The sequence below is a fragment of the Eupeodes corollae genome, chromosome 2 (genome assembly GCF_945859685.1).
Source record: "Eupeodes corollae chromosome 2, idEupCoro1.1, whole genome shotgun sequence".
In the NCBI taxonomy this organism is placed as follows: domain Eukaryota; kingdom Metazoa; phylum Arthropoda; class Insecta; order Diptera; family Syrphidae; genus Eupeodes; species Eupeodes corollae.
Genome location: NC_079148.1, coordinates 58,920,825 through 58,943,957, shown reverse-complemented (window position 1 = coordinate 58,943,957; position 23,133 = coordinate 58,920,825). Strand labels below are relative to the sequence as shown.

The 23,133-nt window shown below is 33.2% G+C and overlaps 2 protein-coding genes across 6 annotated transcripts in view; one reads left to right on the top strand and one right to left on the bottom strand.

Annotated features, from left to right (window-relative positions):
• The window catches only part of LOC129946398 (glucose dehydrogenase [FAD, quinone]), a 32,731-nt gene extending 32,067 nt beyond the window's left edge, over positions 1–664 (bottom strand). Inside the window, exons 1-2 of one of the 2 annotated variants that reach the window (XM_056056569.1) lie at positions 490–664; positions 302–393 (exon numbers count right to left, since the gene is read on the bottom strand). The gene's annotated coding sequence lies outside the window, so the exon portion shown is untranslated. Of the gene's footprint in view, positions 1–301 lie in introns of both variants that reach the window. The other variant, XM_056056568.1, reaches the window with a different exon arrangement.
• The window catches only part of LOC129946406 (flotillin-2), a 393,620-nt gene that overhangs the window by 164,922 nt on the left and 205,565 nt on the right, over positions 1–23,133 (top strand). The window lies entirely within an intron of this gene.

Sequence of the window (23,133 nt, the reverse complement as noted above, 5' to 3'; positions counted from 1 at the left end):
TTCATGAGCTGCATACATCAAATACCATCCCTCATTGGGCAATAACCCCACACTGCAGCTATAAGTGCAACCCATCCCGTCAAGCTGCTTGCCAAAAGCTGACAATTTATGCATTTTTGTTTATTTTAATAAATCGTTGTTTTCACAATTATTTTCTTTGCCTATTTCCTTCTGACCCACAAACCTATCTAACATCCAACGACATACCTAACTAGTTTTACAACTTGATGAAAGTATCAAGAAAAAATGTATGAATGATGTGGGATGGAAATCTTTTACACAAGTTTTTTTCTTGACTTACATATTCATATGACAAAAAACAATTAAATTAATTTAAATCCTTTAGAGGTGATCCTTTTACGGAATCCTGTTTTATCTCGGTGCAAGATTCTTCTGTCAAGACATAAAATACAATTCGGTTATCACTTGTTTTTTATCACTTAATTTGCCATTCACTTGGTGTTTTATCTCACAATAAAAAAGATATACCTTTAAGTATTTTCAATTTATCCAAGACAAACAAAAATGCACAAAATACGGTTAAATAATATCAAAGATACACACTCTTTTATTTAGATACAATTTTTGCACTTCAATCCACTGAAGCTGATCTCATAAAATGTATTTAAGTCAACCGCCACCGCCGCCGCGTCGTGTTCGATTCAAACTAAACTAAACGCCAAGAGATGATAAAGTTGCATGCAGCAAAAGTTGTAAAACCTTACCAACACTTACCACAGATACATTCAAAACAAATTTTATTTTCATCACTATCCATAGTTACGTATTGAGCCAAGACCTCGCTGAGGGCTGCTCGTGCCGCATATCTTTGCTTTGGAGTCTCAACAGAAAAAAGAAACACAAAAAATGGTATGCTAAATTTTTGTGTCGTCATAGTTATACGAAAAAGTAAACAGAAGATTTTTTTAATTTGTGTTATTTGTGTTCCCGGTTAGTTAAGATATTTTTTTTTCGAACGTAAGACGGTTGAATGGGCTTTAGGTGCGACAAAACTGTCTTCAGATACTCATATGCGCAGCGCACTCGGCTAACATAGCATGGCAATGGGTGTAGGTATAGTATTCAGTGGTTTGCGCAAATTCGTTGAACAAACATACAAAAATATCGAAGAAATGCTGAGGAATATGTTTGTATAGATAGATATTTTTATTCATTTTTATTTCAATATGTCGTCATGGTTTTTATGCAATTATTCGCGTTCGGTTTGAATTTGAAAATGGATGATTTTGTTTTGGGTTGGGTTAGGTCGAGTTCAGTGGATTTGGTTTGTTTGATTGTTGGTTGTATGTTTTTATTTTTGGGGAAATACGAAGAATTCGTGTTGTTTTTCACGTAAAGATGGATACAATTGAGCAAATATCATCAGACCGACTTATTAGTGTGTAGGTATTGGTTGATAATTATTAATGTTGCTTAATTTGGTATTTGTTTTAAAAGTTCACAGTTTATTGTTAATTGTTATGATTGGATAATGATGATTATTTACTCGGCTGTTGATAGCTCTGTAAGTATAATACTAAGCCTGAGATTATCAGTGACCCTCTTCTCCATGGTTAAGAGGAAGGTTTTCGAATTTTTGTAGCTTTAGGCTTCAACAAGTTGCACTTAATCTTACAACTGTGTCGTATAATTCAGATTGGAGTGTTAAGAACGAGACAAACATAATAAATTATTTGTTCCCTGTTGGAAAGTAATACAAATTTTAACTGCTTATAGAGGGTAATCCATTGACAAATGAGGATTGAATAACCAATAAAACATATCAGTTTTAGAATCATATAAATGAATTGAAGAAACTGACGTATCAAAATTAATCAATAAACAAATCCTAAAAAATCAGTTAGCGAATCAGTTAATCTTGATAATGAGTGAGTTAGTCAAATAGTGACCCATGCATAAAAAAAACTGAAAAATCGGTAAATTTAAAACGATATAATTTAAATTTTAGATAGACAAGTTAGTGACTCCGACTCCGCTTGTGATTCGGACAACTCAATCAATTATTATTGTTTAAGAGAAGCGTGCCAGTAAACTGAATAATCTAACTACCAAAGAAAAGAATTCGATAAATAATTCACTAGTTATTGAAATTAACTGATAAATTAAGTAAATGAAGAAGCGAAGTTGACAAATAAACTATCAACTATAGGGTCTTCTTATAGGGCCTTGACAACTTTCAATTTGATTTGTTTACGCCCCCTTTCACTAATCATTAAACAGTCATTGTCAATTTAGTCACTTAACAAAATAGTTTCATTATTATAAAGTACACGAACGTCTGTAAATTATAAACATTTTCTGCCGAAATTTTGATTTGATAACCGCAGCTTAAAGAGAGATGAATTAAACTTTCGGTCGTTATTCTCGCTCAAGTAAACATTCAATAACAAGTTTAGTAAAAAAAATGTAAGTCTTCATGTTCGCTGTGTGGTTTTGCTGTGTCAGTAAGACAATGAGTTGGCCGAAGTGTCGAAAATGTTGCTACCTTTCAGGAGTGTGAAGAAAATAATTCTCAAGAATTGGGTATCGCTCTGACCACATTATGTTAAATTTACAACGATACAACATCAAACTAACTCAAGTATTGAAGGCGATGGACCATTTGGGCAAGATGTAAAGTCCTTATTGGAAAACTCCTTAGAAGAAAAAATCTTAAAAAAAGCTGTTAAAAACATTGAAACCTGAAATAGTTTTCTTGTGTTTAAAATTCACGAAATAGGTTTATCGTAGTCAATGTCGAATTTTTCATTTCTTGTTTTAAATCTTTACTTGCGACTTTGTACAAAATTTCAAAATCGAGATTGTAATTAACCATGAAATTACGATAGTTGAAGAGTCGAAAAAAAGAAGGTCCTCCGATTCCGTCCGTCTGTCTTCGCTCCTATGACCCAAACCATTGGGTCGATTGAGTTCAAATCTGGAAATAAAGATTTTTTTCAAAATATAAGTAGACCCCATGCAATTTCAAAAATTCGAGTTTTCTCAAAAACGAACCGGTACATTTTTATTAAATTTTCTCCAACATTCATTTTCTCAACTTGGGTTTTTTCAAGTACGTACACTCGCAATTATTTTTATATAATTTTTCAGTATCGATTGTTTTCTTTTCAGAAGCATCCAATTTTTTGTGGCCTTGTTTATTTTTATTTCGTCAATAGGGCTTTCAATATTATCTTCTAAATGATCCATCAAAATTGGCCAAGACCTATCGCATGCATGTAAATCGCACGAAATTATGATTTTCCTCTTGAAAAAAAAAAATAAATTTCCGACTTCAAGAGCAACATTTATGACCTTTTTGCGAGAAATTAACATCAACAGAGAAGATCCCTAGAATCTAAATCAATAGTTTTTACTTTAAAAAAAATTTATTGGGTGTTTTTTTTTGTGCTATCGCAATTAGAAACACATATCTCGAAATTGTAACGCAAGGGACATCAATCAAATTTAATATTATATGATGTACATTATGATGTGATACCCAATTGGTAATTAGAAATACGAAACAAAATTCAATTTACGATTTTATTTTATAAATCAAACAAACTGAAACAATATCTGCTTACTGAAATATTTTTACGAAAAAATTATATAAGCTCAAAATATCCTTATACTTGCATCGAGGAAACTAATTAACTTTCAGTACTCGGTATGAATATCACAGATCACCTCTTATGGAATGATCACATATTCGATATTGCAAAAAAAGCTGCTAGGTGCTTAAGATTTCTCCGACGACGGTGCAAGAAATTTGTCACCTCTTCTGATCTGGCTGTAATTTACAAAGCCTTCATTCGTCCAAAACTTGAATATAACTCTCATATTTGGGCAGGTGCCCTTAAAACAAGTTTAAGTATTTTGGACAGGATCCAAAAAAGAGCTTTGAAAATAATAGGCGATAGAACTATAACCGAAACAATTACGTCACTTGAACACCGCCTTAATGTTTCATGCCTTTCGCTGTTCTACCGATATTTTTAAAAACAGTGTGCTGTCGAATTAGCCAGTTGCATTCCACCTCAAAACAATTCAGCCGTAATACTCGTACTTCTAGGAATGCACATCAGTTTAACATTGAGCTCAATTTTGGACGTACTGTCAAGTATAGAGATTCTTTTTTTAACCGCACATCGAGAATGTGGAATGCTTTAGCAAGCTCTGTTTTTCCCTATCATTTTGATATTCAAAACTTCCTCTTTAATTTTTCCCTATTTTCCTAAAGCTCGCACTGTGTTTAAACTTCAAACATGTTAAGTGTATTAATAACTCCTTGAGTGCCCGTTTATTATAAAAAAAATGAATCGAACGTCTTATCGAATTTAAAAAAAAATCGAAATGCCATTATTTTTACAAAAAAAAAAAAATACTTAAAAAAACTACTAAAAGTAAGTAAAAATTGATTTTCTATCCGAATTGGAAAGAGTTAAGTATATTGTCTTGAAATTAATTTTATTATTTATAATTAATTTCCATACAAAAATCTGCACAAAATGTTTAAGAACTGATTTTCATCTAAAATGTCTCGGTAAAAAAACAACAAAAATTAAAAACAAACATATTTTATTGTTTACAGAATATTGTTGTTAAATTTAAAGGGTGATTTATTAGTTATTATCTTTTTGGCAACTCTGGTCTCATTTAACCATAAATCGTCTTAGAAACGAACAACGCTTGCAAATTATTGAATTTTATTATCAAAATGCGTGCTCTGTTAAGAAAGTTCATAGTTTACATTGTTGGATATAAAACCATCAGCATGCTTACGTAGAGAAAAAAATATCGCAGTGTTAATGATGGCAATTATCGATTCGTCCGTAGCCGTTCTCAGCAATTGGGCCTCTGTTACTCAACAACTTGAAAAATTTTCCGGAAGGATTTAGGTGTGATGCCTTTCAAAATACAGCTGGTGCAAGAATTGAAGCCAAACGACCAATTTTTGTTGAATGGGCTCTTGGAAAGTTGGCCGAAGATCCACTTTTTTACCGAAAAACGAATCTCAATTTTGGCTGAATGGGTAAGTTAATTGTCGATTTTGGAGTGGCATAATTGGACGTTACTTCTTCAAAGTGCAAATCTTAATGTAACTGTGAATGGTGAGCGCTACCGTGAGATAATATCCAATTTTTTTTTGCCCAAAATGCAAGAGCATGACATGTGGTTTCAATAAGACGGTGCCACATGTCACACAGCACGCGCAACAATGGACTTATTCAGAGGCGAGTTCGGTAAACATTTTATTTCACGTTTGAGACCGGTGCAAATTAACGCCTCTAGACTATTTGTTATAGAGCTATGTTAAAGCTTATACAGACAAGTCCTATTCAGCTGACGCTTTGGAAGACAACATTGAAGCATTTATTCGGCCGTAATGTTGAAAAAAGTATGCGAAAATTCGACTTAGCGGATAGACCATTTGAGGCGCAGTCAAAGTCAACATTTGCATGAAATAATCTTAAAAAATTTAACTATATGGACCGTATTATCGATTCAAATAAAGATTTCATGCATTTTTTTGACTTTTAGGTTTTTGAAAAACTTTCCTATAGCTTTTAAAAAATTACCCTTTAGTTGATAAAGTTTATACAAATTAAACTTTTTTACAAAAACCGAAAACTACTATACACTCATTAAATATGGGTCTCACACAAAATGTTGGTATCAATATTTTGTAAAACCTTTAGAAATACCGACTGATGGGTACAGATGGAAAGTTATTGGTGTGGGTCGTATCGCAGCTTCTTCTTTAGATACATTTCTACGATGTTGTTAAGTCTTTTCATGGTCATTTACTAAAGAAGACGTACTAAAAAAAAAACCAAAAATACTTCATATAAGTATGACTACTAGTTTGAGAATTATAAGCATAGACATTTTTAGACCTCTGTCTAAAGAAACAACTAATACATTACAATATACTTTCTTTTTCAAATCTAAGCATTAGACAATACAAGGTATGTGGTATGCATTACTTGAACTTGAATGTTTCCAAGTATGTCAGATACAAAAACGTGTTTAGCTATTATTATCACTATCAGTAATGATAGAATGTCATTCAAAATTTTGAAGATATTTATATGCATTCAGATTGATTTTATTGCTTAATTCTCTTATAGTGAAACCCTCCAATAAAACTTTTGAAAATACAATCAAAATTTCTGAAAACTACACTTCCTTCCAGACTTTTTGCTCATTTCTCACAACTTGCAAACTTGCTGATTGATCATCAAAGCCCAAGAAACAAAAAATTTCTTGCAATTTTTGAGTAAGGTCACTTTCATTCTAAGGGTGCGAAATTGAACGCGAAGTGCTGCTATTCTAATCGTCAAGGAAATCTTTTATTAATATATCCACTAAACCATAAACAATTACAAATTAAAGACTATTGATGATGCTTTATGTAGAAAGTTCATTTCTCTTCTCAATAACTTCTTGTCTTTATCTCTTTTTTTTTTACACTTAAATTTGATTTCTTTCGTCAAATTCACAATACCTTTTCTTCACTTCAAGATAGGTTACCCACTAACAATATTTCCTTCCTTCAGATTAAATTCCAATTAAACTATACATATACACTCAATTTTGAATGAAATGGATAAATCTAATACTTGAGCTTAGGTGGCTGTGCTTTGTGGTTAGAAATTCGAATAACAAAAGCTATTTTCCGTGTATTATTATAAAGAAGGAGATTAGACCTTGTTGTTGCACGTGGGATTTAATGATAGTTTGTCGGTGATGTACATCCTGTTTTAGTGCAAGTACCAGAGGTATAGGTATGATGCACATAATTTTACTCGGAGTCATTATTATGAGGGTGCAGCAACTAGGAAGTCATAAGGAAGTTCATTGTTTTTGGGTGTTGCATAGTGTTCATAATTGCAAAATTGAGATTGAGTAGGTTGTCTTGTAATTTTTCGACAAAATTAAGTTAAGTGTAAAAAAATAAAATTTTGAGAAAACAATTGATAAAAGGGACTTTTAAATTTTTTTTCGACAGTTGGAATTTTATCTAGCCTTTTATGATTTGTAAGAAAAGTAATTTTTAGAAATGTTTTTGTTTTAGTTTAATAAACTATTGAGAATATAAGAAATCTAAAATTGATTGATAAAATTGGTTTAGACCTCTCTCTTAAAAATTTATTCAGAGCCCAAAAAATGTAATAAGAAAACTATCAAAAGTTTGGCAAAATTATTGCAAACGTATTGAAATTAAAAGCAATTATTTTTCTTAACAATACATTTTTATAAAGTTTTTCAACAGGGACGCTACAAAAGTAGCGTTACAGGGACAGCAAACGACGCCATATTTCTTTTTAACATTTGTCTTCAGTAAAGTTTGCCATTTCATGATGGAAAGATATACGAGCCAACAACGCAACGAGTCGAAATTATTAAAATTTACTACCGAAATACGCAGTCAGTGGCCTCAACGTTAAGAGTGCTAGGTTCAATTTATGGTCGTCATAATCACCCTAGCAGATCAACAAGTGAGTGTCAAGTGGACGAATTTGAATCTACAAGCACAGTACAGAATGTTCCCGTCCCAGTGAGACATTTAAGTGCCCGTAGTGTCGACAAAATTGCTGCCCCTGTGGCTTCAGTTACAGAAAGCCCAAATGTGTCTCTCACACGTTGTTCTCAAGCGTTGGGCTTCTTTGTGACGTCGTTGTGGCGAATTTTGCGAAAAGATCTTGGCCTTCATCCTTACAAGATTAAATTGATGCAAAAACTGAAGCCGCTTGACCACCAGAAGCGTTGTATGTTCGTGAATTGGGCGGCTGAGCAACAACTTAAAAATGATTCTTATTTTCATCGAAAAATCATCTTGAGCGATAAGGCTCATTTCTAGCTGAATGGCTTCGTCAAGCAGCAATCCCCACGTACTCCAGGAGTCATCTTTGCAGCCTAAAAAATACGGTTTGGTGTGGTTTATAGTCCGGCGGCGCGGTGTAAGTGGGCTGTACTTCTTCCGTGAAGACCAAGACTGGAAAGTTACTGTGAATGGAGATCGCTAACGTTCAATGATAACCCAATATTTTGGCCCCAATTTGATGATAGCAAGCCACACAACGAATATCACAAGCAATTTTTTGGGAACCAAGTTTGGAGAACGTGTTATCTCATAAAATGGTCCAGTCGCTTTGCCGCCTCGGTCCTGCGATTTGACGCCGCACCGTTAGACTATTTCCTGTGGAGCTACGTCGAGTCTATGGTCTATGCCAACAAGCCAGCGACGATTGATGAACTTCGCCCGAATATCGAATGTGAAATTTTGCAGCAGAATCGGCCGATTTATTCTTGAAAACCGTGGAAAATTGGGTTCAGCGTCTGGACCTCTGCAAGCGTGCCCGTGGTAGCCATGCAAAATAAATCGAGTTCCATACATAATAGCATCGAGCGTACTTTCACAGGGATAAAGAATTTCATTGATACACAAAACCGTTTTTGTTTTAATTAAACAAAAAAACTTTTGTAGCGCTCTTCTTGAAAAACGTGTTAGTTTCACAGTTGGAAACTTTTAGGAAATTGGGGCCTTATTAAAGGGGACGTTTTCGTAATCACTTACATATTTCAAATTTAATGTCCACTCTGAGTGTTAAAAGTGATTGATTTACGATTTTTTGTAATCAGTCTATTTTTCACTATGACATTTACACTTCAACAGTTATTCACCCTTATGGGCATTAATATAAGTTTACCCTCTAGCTAAAATTCTTTCGTACTGTGAAGTACAGATATGTGTTCTTTCGCCGTACATTACGAATTTGTAATGCTTTAACACCCCCTTTCTTTGCAATGTTCAGGAATTCAAGATCGATGTCAAATTGTTTATAAACCCTCCTATTTTTATTTCTAATGCTCACACTATGTTTCAGTGAGATTAATGTTTAACTTTGAGTGTACAGTGCTTACGAAATATATATCGAATCAATAATTGGCAACCTAGTTTTAGAAGTAAGCGGGCTGCAGACAACAAAATAATTCCTGATAACCAGTTCGGGTTTAAGGTGAGTCATGAGACAATTTATGCTGCGTCTAAACTTGTTTCTGATATCCAATAAAATTAATCTACAAAACAATGCACATTTACTGTTCTAGTTGACCTGGAAAAGGCTTTGTTTATCTTAAACCGAACGTGCTTGGTAGAAGCAAACCACTATATATGCTTTATGATTTGTTAGACAATTTGTTGTCAAAATTGACAATGTAACTTCTACCATAGCATTCCAAATTATTAATGGTCTTCAACAGGGAGCGGTGAATTCGCGGATTTTCGTCAGCATTTACACTAGAGATCTGATAAGTATTCCAACCAAGACAATTACGTACACCGAAGATCTAGTTGCGTACAGAACGGCCCAAAAGGTTGAGGTTATAATAATTTTCTTGGAGCGTGATTTCGACAAGATTCAGCGATATTGCGAAGCCTGGAAACGGAAAATAAACGTACAGAAATCGGAGAAAAATTTGTTCCGAATTCTGTTGGTTAAGGCCACTAGGAATGCGTGCGTCATCAATGATCTTCACGGGCAGCGATTAACGATCAAAGGCGTAATGAAGTACTATGGTATCTGGTTCGATCAGTATTTATACTTCGATAGACATATCAATGTTGCCCCGAACAAGGCCAGAGGAACCCTCGGTTTGACGAAACGGCTGTTCTTCAACAGTCGGTTCGACCCCAACGTAATTTGCTACTTGCCCCTCATACGTTTATGGTTGTCCTGTGTGGTTCAACGTTGACCCTTTTAAGATGGAGAAGTTTCGTGTGTTCGAGCGGCAGTGTTTACGACACACGCTGTACTGGCTTACATAAAACAGTCAAATCTTGTTTTGTTCATTACTATTCAAACGAGGTCCTATACAACGGCTTTCGAACCAACAATTTTGATAATTTCGTGATAAAACTCGTTCGAGGTCACATTGTTAGTTCAATGAGTATTTTGAAAGTATGCGCTTTAGGGACTTGATTCCATCACAGCCATTAGTCTATTTAGACAAAAGGTCTGATACATAATAGATTGGCAGTTCCGCTAACCAACATCGTCAGCCGAAGAACTGTGGATAGGCGAGTCCGGGTTGTCATGGCACAAGATGGAGGATGGAAAGGCATTAGTATTCAGCATTATAGTTTAACTTGCGAGTGTTCGTATAGAGCCAAAAAGTTAGTTTTAAGTTAATATTCATCAGGCTAGTTTTATGAAAGTATGTCTAGCTTTAGGATAGTCTTAAGAATGAATTAATACAAACAAATTATATAAAAAAAGTACTAGAAATTGTGTTTCGATTTCTTCGATCAGCTGTATGGCTACCTCGTTTGAAGTTTTAGAGTCCTTCAAGAAAACTGAAGTATTGGGAAGCGTATGTTCAAATTAAAGTCTCACTTGGTTGAATATAGAAATACAAAAAAAAAAGAAAAGAAATTTACATTTTCAGTCGCAATCATGAACGAAAAATTTGAATTTTTTAAGAAATATTTGCATAAGACCTTGGGCATTTAAATCAAATGCCTGATCTGCTTGTTTATGGAAATCGTATCTATTGATTTCAGCAATAACTTTGGAGCTTTTTATTAAATGCTCGTAATTATTTATTCATACAAATTGATCAATATAACGGCAGCTATATAAATTTCCAAATAATACGTTTAATTTGTGTCATAAAATTAAACTCGCGTAATAAAATCAATTACACCATTAAATTACAAACAAAATAAATAAAAAAAAAACATTACCAAAATAAAAATATCGAAATTGTTAACAATTCCTCAAAAACTCAAATTAATATTCAAAACATTTGCGGCCAAATCACTTGAAAAAAAAAATAAAAAAAAAATTGATTCGCATATCATTTTCACATTAAATTAGCAACATGATCGATAAGTAGCTTAACACCTTACATTGTAACCGTATCATTATCCCGCATCATCGAAGCTTTATGCAAATCTTATAAACGCCAAAGACCCCTAGGTCTTCAACTTGTTTCTCTTTTCTTCTTGGCCATTGGACCGATTGAACCAAACTTCATTGTTATGACGCAATAATTCCGTCAACAAAAACAAAAAATAAAAAGAAGTTATAATTGAGGTGCCAAACAGCATTCGTCTCGCGTTTTGTTGGCTGACTCTTATGCAACAGTATACTCGTATTATGATTATTGTTTTCAACCAGAAAGACCGGTAATTTGGCCCGGGATAAGTAGGTCACCTTATAGCGAGCGTAAATATATGATCTGCATCTTTTAGTAGTTCAGTGCTCCCTTCCGCATTTATGGGACTTACTTTCGATTCCAGAATTACGTTGGTTGAGTGTGACATGACATGAATCTTGTTGGGAATTCATGGCTTAAGATGATGTATCTCAGAAGCATTTTTTATTATGTCCCGTCCATTCGAAACAATGAGTTATGAATTTTGTATAAGAACTTCCAAACTATCCCAAGTGACGCACAACTCAGTGTGTGGTTCTGTGAAATTCAAGAAATACCTTCAAGTCGTCGAAGCCAACTGTTTAGGGTCAACTGTTTAGGTTATCGATATGTTTAAAAATTCTTCCAACACGTCATGGTTTTGATAGTCGAATGCTTTTGGACTTTCCAGTATACCAACTTATCTGCACTTTCATTGACTTTGGTAAAGCGGAGTCTTCTGTTGGGTAGTTTAAGTGGTTTACCTTGCTCGAAGATATTTTTTGTTTCTTTCTTTGGGACGTCATTTAAGGTATCTGCGCTGCAATTCGATGGCGGCCATATGCGGACGTGATAAATCTGGTGTCTTTACCAATTTTGAAATTTCATGGCCATTTAGGTGATTTTCAGTCGTAACTCCTTTTAAGGAAGAAGTATTTCTCTTGAAGGCCAACATGAAATCAGAGAAGCATATTATTATTTAATGTAGCAGGTGATTTTTGTTTGGCTTCTATATGAAATTATATGAAAGTTGTGAGTATTTAAGGCATATGTATTTAAAGGGTGTCTGATTTGGATATATTTGTGACATATGCAGACAGGCTAAAATTGTCTCTTATCTTCAATATTTTTTAAAACCTTTTCTCGGAAGGTATAAACCGGGCAAATTAAATTAATACGAGAACCTGATTTAAGCTTGTAAGTTAGAACGGTTTCTGAGCTTAAGAAACACGTTTTGATACAGATTGTCTGACATACCTGTGCTGGACAATAGATTATTGCTTTTGAGTATTCAGTATTGAAAGATTGGCTAACATTAACTGAACGACTTATTCATTGACAAATGTATTTACTGACTAACTGACTTACTGGCTAACTGACTGAATGGCTGATTAACTAATTATATGGCTGAATTAATCAGTAACTGAGTGAGCGACTGATTGAAAGACTGACTGGCTAACTGACTGAATGACTGACTAACTAATTAACTGACTGACTTAATCAGTGACTGAATGACCGACTGATTGATAAACTGACTGACCGAATGGTTGACTTGCTTGATGACTGGCTGATTGATTAGCTAACTAACTTGATGAGCGACTGACTAAATGACTGAATGACTGACTGACTAACTAATTAACTGAATAAATTAATGAGCGAATGAGTGACCGACTGACTGACCGACTGTATGACTGACTGATAGATTAATTAATTATTTTAACTGACTAAATGAGTTACTGACCGAATGACCGACTGAATGGCTGAATGACTAACTCTTAAACTGAAACATTGACTGATTGACTTATAGTCAATGGCTGACTGATTTACTGAATGACTGTGTGAATGATTGATTAAATGAATTAGTAAAAAAGCGCGCTTACTCATTCACTCCCAACAGTTAAGAACTATATTCCAAATTTTGTTTGGTTTCTTTGGTACAGCGATAAGGTTGGAAGTGCGAAGAAAGGTACAAGTTGAATAATTGGTCCACCATTGAATTTTAAAGCTGTTAAAAACCTCATACCATTTTTTTCTCACAAGATTCAAATATAATTTCTCTCTCTTAACTTTTTGATTTTGAATTTTCAAATCCTTTAATTTCAAGCGACATTCATCAGTTATACACAAAGGATAAAAATTCATGTAATCTTGCATCGAAAACTTTCATTTTCTGCATTAATCAATTACTCATTCAGCACATGAGCGAATCGGCAATTACCCTATGATGCCCTTACTTTTCAGCATAGATTAAAAATGACTTCCTCAACTGAGTGCTCTCTGCCCCTCTTGGTATTCAATCCATACACAAGATTGCAGCAACTAAACCATCAACTTCCACCTACAATAGTGATGCCAATATGTTATATCTAATCGGAAAATGCAGAGTTGTTATATGAACAAACAATATAAAAGTTTTTAAAGCAAAAACTAAAATCCAAAAAAGCAGTTTTATTTTTGAAATATTCAAAGTTCATGATATTAAATACCTAGTTCAGAAAGCCCTTATAAGAAAATGTCCAACAAGTTATATCTCTGTCTTTGTCATTGTGGCTTTTTCTATTCTTCAATTTCTTAAATCAATAAAGAAAAGTAAACCTATAACAACACTGGGTAACTTTGTTACATTGGTTCAAACCGCAGCAGTCGCTTTTATATTGTACTCAAATTAATCTCATTCAACAGCTTTGCGCTTTCAATCTTTTATACATTCTCAGACTCAGACCATTTTGAGATTTCTAAGTAGGAATAGGATCATTTGAACATGATCCGTTCAAATGCAGATTAATCTCTCGAAGGAAATTTGAGAAAACATCAAAAGTTACGAAACTAAATTTAACTTCCTCAAACGTTGGATAAAGCAAAGAGAAGTCTCAACGAAGACGACGACGACGAATACGACTTCGACTTCGACGACAACCTGCCAGCCAACGACCGACACCACAAGGTACAAACATATTTGCATCTTTGTCACAATGAATGGTAGCAGTTCAATAAATCAGCACGCTACAAGTTAGTGTTGTATCTTTTTATATTTTTGTTGTTATCGTCTTGGGACATTAAGTGCCAACTCTAGTACTTAAAGACTTGTCACGGCGCTGTTTTTTTTTTTTTTTTTTTTTTGTATTTTACTAAGAGCTAATAAGCCTTGACAATGCATTGTGCTGTAAGGAAGTTTCAAAGTGCTGTAAAAAAAGTTGTAGGTACAATGTGTCGTACAATTCATAGAGTAGACGTAGAGCCATCACGCCACACGGTGAAAAAAAGCAAAGTTATGGTGTTAGGAGCAAAGTAAGCTTAGACTGAATGGAGACATTTATTTCAATAATGGTGACAGATTGACATGTTAGTTGTTCAGATACAATAAAGTTGTTTTTGTTATAAATCGAACGAAATAAATATGTAAATCTAATGTGCTGCACTGCACACACTCGAAAGCTGAAGGTGGAATAATTAGATTTTGTATGATGCATATTTAATGTTTAGTTCGAAGCCATCGCGTGAGCGTGGAGTAGTGAGTAGGTACCAACAACTTCATTGTTCTTTGTTCGTTCAAGATGAACATAACACCTTTTACATTGATTTGAATATCAAACAATTGAAAATAAAGTAACAAAAAAAATAATAGTTTCGAGAAATCCTTTCATAGCTACGAGCTGTCTTAAGTTTGAAAGTTCGTTATATTTCCGCTAATTTTATATAGGATACAAATCAGGCTGTAGTGTCGTACCTACCACTTTAGGACGTTTTTAGCACTCGATAAGAAATCTTTTGATAGTGAATAAAAATTCTTCATTTCAACTTCATCAGCAAAAATCGTTTAGTTTAAAATAAAAGGTTGGAAAATGTCTCCCTTCCGCGTTTTTGTCTTTTGGATTTCGCCTCACAGAGTTCGTATCTGACAATACTATATATCATTTGAAAGGTTTTGACATAACCTACAAAATGACGCTATGCATGATTAATTATTACAAAGATATTGCGTTGAACATTTATAGACGTGTAAACATGGAGTTGACTAAAATTCGCACTATTTTAAAGGTTTCCTTCTTTAAAGACCAATCCGTTCCGTGAGATTAATTGAAATGTGTTTTGGGGATTGTGCTCGTATCACTTCGAACCGCGAAGGAATGGTTTCGACGATTCAGAACCGGTGAAAACTCCATCATGGATAAACCAGCTGGCGGAAGACCGGTGACGACGAATACCGATCAAATCATGGAAAACATCGTGTTAGACCGGCATCTGGCATCACGTGACATAGCCAGGCAATGGGAGTTTGTCACCAAAACCATTTTAAACCATCTGCAGAAGGCTGGATTTTTGGGGGTGGCGCATGACTTGACGCAAAAAACCTCTTGGACGGATGGTGACTGGCGAAGAAAAATGTATCAAATAAGACATTAAGTCAAAACGTTCGTGGTCGAAATCCGGTGAATGGTCCCGAGACTGACGGCCAGGAAAGTTTGGCTGTGTGTTCGGTGGAATTGGAAGGGAATCGTCCACTATGAGCTGGAGCCCTACTCTGTAATGTGTTCCGAAAGCAAATATTTTCGAAAACGAATATTTTGTACTCTCTATTTCTAATGCGGATAAGAAATCTAGTACTTACGGAATGACAAAGCTGCATCCGGATTTTTTGTACCTGGCAATGCGTTTCCGAATGTCATTAGCGTTCGAAAACGAAAATTTTGTTTCTACACCAAGAGAGCTAACGAATTGCAATTCTGTTTCGTTTTTAAAGAACACAAAATTAAAATTCTGTTAAGTTGTGTGAAATGGATAAAATATAAGTAAGGAAATAATAATTTTATTCAAAATTTAAGCAAATAAATTCCATTACAGGGAATCATCAGCGAAAAATGTGCATTCCAAACAAAAGCAATTTTTAATTAATTCGTATGACTTGAAGGAACAAAAATATACCATGGCTGTACGAGCAAAGCTTTTTTCACTCGCTCTGCTAAGATTTTAATCGCGAATGATCTGATTAGCAAATCTTCGCGGATAATCAATTATTCTACTTACTTCCAAACTAAAAAAGTCTTCGGATATTCGACCAATAAAAAAGAGCGACGACGACGGTGGAGCGGGTTCCAGAAAAAGCACGCAAGAAAAAACAAAGTTAAACTTTTCGGTAAGGTGGACAGTGCTTGAATGCCCAATCCTTCTTTTATTTTCTTCTTTCTCTTTCTCTTTCTTGTTTTCTTAGTTTAAGTACAATTTTTGTTACATTAAAAGATGGCCGATGATTTTTGGTGGCGGCAAATTTGAAAGTTTAAGAATTTTAGTACAATTTTAGTATTTTGACATTAAAGCTCTACTCGCAATGATTTTGTATTCACATTTTAGAATGTTATTGCATAATTCAAGTTTAGTCTTTAAGTTTTACATTTAAATTAAAGTTTAATTATTAATATCAAATTGAAAATTTATTTAATTTTAAGTCAAAAGTTAATTTAGGTATAGATTTTGAGTGAATTCAAAAAATTAGTTTAAAAAATTCAATAATAGATTGATGAACTGCTTGTGCTTCAAAAATGGCTAAAGACGAATTTCAACACAAAAAACGAAATAGCTATGAAAAAAAACAGCTTAAACTTTCTAAGCTTGAATTAAAAAGTGATATGTGGCAATTGAAAAGCAGGGCAGTGTAAAAAAAAATCATTACGATAATTTTCAATTTTTTCCTTGTCTTCTTTGTGATTTGTTTTGAATTTTTGTTTGTATTTTTCCTTTGACAAAACTCATAAGAAATGCTTCGAGACTCGGCAAATCTATTCGATAAAAAGAAAAAGTACAAGATGATTGTTTTACGTACGAATTCATAAACGAATCGAATATCAGATTCGAATCGGATTGGCTTTCGAAACTGAGAACAACTGGACAGTTTGAAGCAGGTGATCGACTAGAAGCGTCCAAATTGACCTACAGGGTGTAATGTTCCACCAGGACAACGCTAGGCCACACACTTCGTTGATGACTCGTCAGAAGCTACGGGAGCTCGGATGGGAAGTTTTATGGAATCCACCATATAACCTGGACATAGCGCCAAGCGGTTGCCACGTGCTCCTGTCCATGGCGAATGCCCTTGGTGATGTAAAGTTGAACTCAAAAGAGACACAGCATAAATTCTTAAAAAATAGATTTACCACTAGAGTTAGGTTCATTCACTTTAAGGGCCTTAGAAACGGGAATGAATTTGATATGGTCCCCACTGACCTTAGCGAAGCGTTTGACAAAATTTCTCATAATCTTGTAGTTTTCATACTTCTTACCTTTAGAAATTATGTCCAATTTAACAATAACATTAACAACCTTAAAATTGTCATTAAACATGTTATTTAAGTGACCAATAGTTCATAGGGCCAACTCTGTATTAGGTTTTGTTTTTAGATGGTCCAACAAATTTTCTAACCCTTACCTGACCCAATCGCGTTACATGTTGTTTGTTCCACCTTTACTTGGATATGCATCGCAGGTTTGGTATTCATTTTAAGAGCATGGAATAGTAAACATCAGGAATAGAAAGCATCCAACGAAGATTTCTTCGGTTTGCACTTCAATATCCTAATTGGGAAAATCCTTTGATCTTACCCCCTTATCGTGACCGTCGTCATCTGTTATACCTCATCTCATACCAGAAACGTAGGCTGCTGCTTCTCTGGTTCACTTGACTGATCCTCTCTCTATAACTCGATTTCTTTTAAAACAAACACCCGTGACCTGAAAAACCCTCTCCTCTTCTATTTATCAAAGCACCATATGGTTCGGTTGGCCAATTCGAATCCAAATTCTTTGGGTTTTAATATTAGCAAATATAACCTCAAACTCCTTTTGCCCCTACAATGGGTCGATTGAGTTCAAACTTGGAAGTCAAGACTGATTCGCGTTAGAAGTTAGAAAATTTTTTAAAATTGGATTTTTTTAAAAATAAAATAGTACTGTTATTTTGTTTATAAGTTTTCTCAAGAACTAATTGACCGATTTCAATTTTCGCACAAGCTACTGTCTTAATAATATTTAATGATAAAAATGTCATTTTTTTAGATTTAAAATTAATAATATTTTTTTTTGACAAATTCGATATTCGAAAATGAGCCATCATTTTTTTTTTACAAAAAGTAAATGTAAAACGTTTATTAATGAGCTCTTATTAACTGCATGCTAACATTTTTAAGATTAAAATTGAAAATTTGTACTTATAAAAAATAATTAAAAAAACGGTTTTACGATTTTCGGAAAAAAATTGATAAAATAAAGTTATTTAAAAAATAAAATGGCATTTTGAATACAGTTCGTGTTACTCTGCCGTGGACTTTATTAACTTCCCATAGGAAGTTATTGTAATGGGTCCGATTTGACAAATTGAAAATTTTGACATTTCTCGACGTTTCAAGGTCCCTAGAGTCGAAATAAAAGATTTTTAGAAAGATGTCTGTGCGTGCGTGTGTACGTACGTTTGTACGTCCGTACGTTCGCGACGTTTTTTTCGTCGTCCATAGCTCAAGAACCAGAAGAGATATCGACCTCAAATAAATTTTATTATACAGATAATAAGGCAGAAAGATGCAGAAAGGGCTCTCAAGAAAATTGCGTGGGTGGTTTTTTTACCATAGCAGTTTGAAAAAAAGGTGAAAATTTTAGTTAACCCTTAATATCTTACGAACCAAAAACGCTAGAGACTTCAATTAAATTTTATATAATATATTGTAACGTGATACCAAACAGGTATATTTTTTAAAAAAAAATCAATATAACGGTTTTTTTTAAAAATCAATAAAACTGAAAAAAAAAATTTGTCACCTCCAAAATTTTACGACTGAAATATTATTTTATCTCTAAAACAATTTTGTGCAACGAAGAATAATGTTTTTGACATCTGATAAAATTTGGAGAAAAATCTAATTGACAGTTTTTTTTATAAAAAATAAAAATCTAAAAAAAAAACATTACTCAAAGTTCGTAAAAATAGAATATCGATTCAAATATCTTTTCAAAAACTTGAAATTTAGGCTTCAAGTTTATTTTATCTTATAGGAAATATTGTTTTCAACATTTTGAAAAATGTTGAGAAAAATCGAATTGACAGTTTTTTTACAAAAAATAAAAACCTAAAAAAAAATTATAAAAGTTGGTAAAAATTGATTTTCGACTCAAATATCTTTTCAAAACTTTGAGATATTGGCTTTAATTTACTTTTATCTTTCAAAAAATCTTGTTGTCAACATTCAGTTAAAGTTTGAAAAAAATCGAATTGACAGTTTTTTAACAAAAAATAAAAACTTAAAAAAAAATTTATAAAAGCTGGTAAAAATTGATTTTCGACTCAAATATCTTTTCAAAACTTTGAAATATTGGCTTTTATTTACTTTTATCTTTCAAAAAATCTTGTTGTCAACATTCAGTTAAAGTTTGAAAAAAATCAAATTGACAGTTTTTTTACAAAAAATAAAAAACTAAAAAAAAATTTATAAAAGTTGGTAAAAATTGATTTTCGACTCAAATATCTTTTCAAAACTTTGAGATATTGGCTTTAATTTACTTTTATCTTTCAAAAAATCTTGTTGTCAACATTCAGTTAAAGTTTGAAAAAAATCGAATTGACAGTTTTTTTTACAAAAAATAAAAACCAAAAAAAAAATTTATAAAAGTTGGTAAAAATTGATTTTCGACTCAAATATCTCTTTAAAAATCTTAAATATTGGCTTCAAAGTAATTTTATCTCATAAGAAATATTGTTTTCAACATTTGGTAAAATTTTTAAAAAATCAAATTGACAGTTTTTTTTACAAAAAATAAAACTCTAAAAAAAGAACAATACTAAAACTTCTTAAAAATTTACTTTAGACTCAAATAGCTTTTCAAAACTTAAAAATATTGGCTTGAAACTTATTTTATTTTACAGAAAATATTGTTTTCAATATTCAGTAATTTTTATATAAAAATCCGACAGTCCGTTTTTTTCATAAAAAATAAAATCTACAAAAAATAGTACGCAAATTTAGTAAAAATTGATACGAGTACATATAGACAAACTTTTAAGCAAGGCAAATCAACAGACGGGATGGGAAGTTATCAGTGTGGGTCGCATCCCAGCCTCTTTTTTGTTTGGGTTTCCTGGGGCAATGCAAAAAGTTGTTCAACCCATTTGTTGACTATCTATAAAACGTATGTCAAAATGTGGAGTATAGGGTCCATCTCTGGACTGGTGCTCCAAAAACTTATTCAAGTTTATTGAACAACAAAAGACCGATTAATTCATTTACATCGCTTGAATACTGTCGTAATGAATATGCTCTTCTTGTATTACCCGTGGCATGATGGTTTGTGCGTTGGACTGTTATGCCAGAGGTCTTGGGTTCGATCCCTGCCTATGCCATCTAAAGTTTTTTCCACGGGTACTGCCTCTTGCGAGGAATTGACAAATTCTCCAAGAGTAACTCTTGTAAAAGTGCTCTCTCAAATAAGCCGTTCGGATTCGGCTTAAAACTGTAGGTCCACTCCATCCCTGACAACATTTATCAAACACAGGAATGATTCAGACTTGTAAGTCAGTAGGCATTAGTTCTCAACGGACTGTTGCGCCACCCAATTTATTTATTTAGAATATGCTCTTCTTCCCCTTAAGAAAATTATCCATGATTCTCTTGCCTCCAGGATCAATACTACGCAAACGTGGAAAACTTTACTAAATTCTGACTAATTGTAATACTCAAGACTGCACCGACATTTCCTTTCAAACCCTCTATGCTCACACAGTTTCTTTGGCGTAGTAATGTAAAAAATATCTTTAATTATGCGCTTTATAAAAAAATATCTTCAAATACCATACATTGATATTAAGACTTATTAATGAAAAGTTCTTAATGGTACACCATGGCGTATACTTGTTTTTTTGTTTCATTGCATAGTTTTTAAAGAAATATCCTTCATTTTTGTTTATTTTCAAAATTTGTCTTTATTTTTTGCTTATGGCTTATATTAAATTAATTCAACTGTACCAGCAAACTAATAAAATTTCTTTTTTTTCTTTTTCAGGTATGTCAAAGCTTTGGCCTCTAAAAATTATTAGATTGATAGTTTTAATACCTTTTAAAAGGTATTTATAAAATATTCCCACTGATTTAGCTAACTTATTAATTTATGAAGTAAGTGAATTTACTTCAACTACAAATGCTAAATTTTGCAATTGAATTGTTAATAAGGCAACATTCTCTGAAAGATTCATTAAGATTATCTATCAATTTAAATGAATTAGTTACGAATTTAGTCAGCTATTTTCTTTAAAAAAATGTTTAAATTTCAAATTAATTAATTCAATTAATTGGATTTCAACAAATTTTTGAAATAAAGTGGAGCTTTGATTTAGACTCATTTCATCATCGAACTTATTGTGTGAAAATAATATATAAAAAAAATATAATTTACATTTAACTAACAGCTCCATAGTAAAAAATTAATTATGTTTATTAACTGTCGAACATAACTCATCGACGTAAATAGTAAAAAAAAAAAGCAATATTTCAACGCTGCAAGGTTTGACAACCTTTTACCTATTGACATTAAAAACATCTACTCCCACTTTAACCTGCAATACTTCGAACTTAACACCCAGCTATGGCCGACAAAAAAAGTCGTTACCTGTCACAATGACACAAAGTCGAGTAGTTAACAAATTAAGTTACTTCACACAAGTGTGACGATGAACGGTTCACACCAGTATCATTGCCGCCAAACCCCCGGGTCGTGTGTGCCTGTGAATATTTCCAAATAATTACTACTATCTATAAGTCAAGGTGGCCATAAAGTCAACACCACATTTGGAGTGTTTTCCATCCACACAAACAGTAATAATAATAATTGTTCACTTACCCCTTTGGTGAAATAATTCAAATCAAACAACAAAATAGGCAACGATATGCCGACAGACGCACGTTCACCAAATGTTAGTCGGTCGACCTTCCTTCCGAGCGACGACGACGCTGAGTTACGATAAGTCGCAAAAAGAGAAAAAAACAAATCTAACAAAAATTAATAATAGAAATATTATCTAACACTTTCACTAACACACAAAAATACTTAGGTACATAAACCTCTGCTGTTGGGGTCGCATTCGCGTCCATTGGAATGCTTGCCACAGAAGTCTCGTGAATAATTACCACGTAAACCCCGATGAACAAATCATAACAAATTCAAAATTTTCATCATAAAAACAAACAAATATTCGAATTCAAATGCATCGCACGCTGTATTCATACTTTGAATACAACATTGGGTGTTGCTGCTAATGGAGGTGACTAATGTCTTTTTGGAGTGCGGATAGACCAAAATTTATGTCAGCGAGTTCTTCTAGCTCGATTTGACACTTCTTATATCATTGATGATTTGTCACTTGTTGACGAAAATATACTTGTCACGTTCGAATGAAGTACGGTTTTGAGCCTATATTCCTTCGAACAAAAGCAATGATTTATGGTAACAACTTGTAATGCGACAGAAAGTTCAAAAACCAGCTAAAATAATTTAAACAATGCTCGTAGATTGACAACAAATTCCGAAGCAATTGTTGTTAACAACAAACATAAAATAGTCTACTCGCCGGACTAATCTTAAATTGAATTGCGTCATAAAGTCCAAAGATTTAAAGTTATTACACTTTTGCAAAAAAGGTTGCCGCGCGTTTAAAAAAGCAAAAACAAAGTAAAAAATGTCGCTCTTTGAAAATGCAAAAGTCAGTTTTACGGCCAGTTACATCCAGCTATTTGTATCTATGTATCTATAGACTTACATTCCCTCTTAAAGTCATTATTTTTCTTTTTTATTGTTTCGAATGATGGCAAAGCAATAAACGACGAACGTTATGTGGTAGTTTTTGTGGCAAATTATTTATGACTTATTGTTTGATTTTTCTTTTTTTAATGTTAATGTCGATGGACTTGTTGGTTGTAAATATACAATGACTTTTATGTGAATATATGACTTAAAAATGATAAATCAATTTGGGGTTGGGGAGTTTATTTTGTGCATACTCATAGGCTGATGGTAAATTGATTCCGGTGTGGTATGCAACAGTTAAGTTGAGGCAAGTTATTGAATTTAATTTTGGAGAAATATTGAATGGCTTGAACATTGTTTATTTGGTCGAGAAATCGAAGACATTTTTGCATTTTTAGGTTAACTGAAAAATAAATATCATAGGATTTTGAA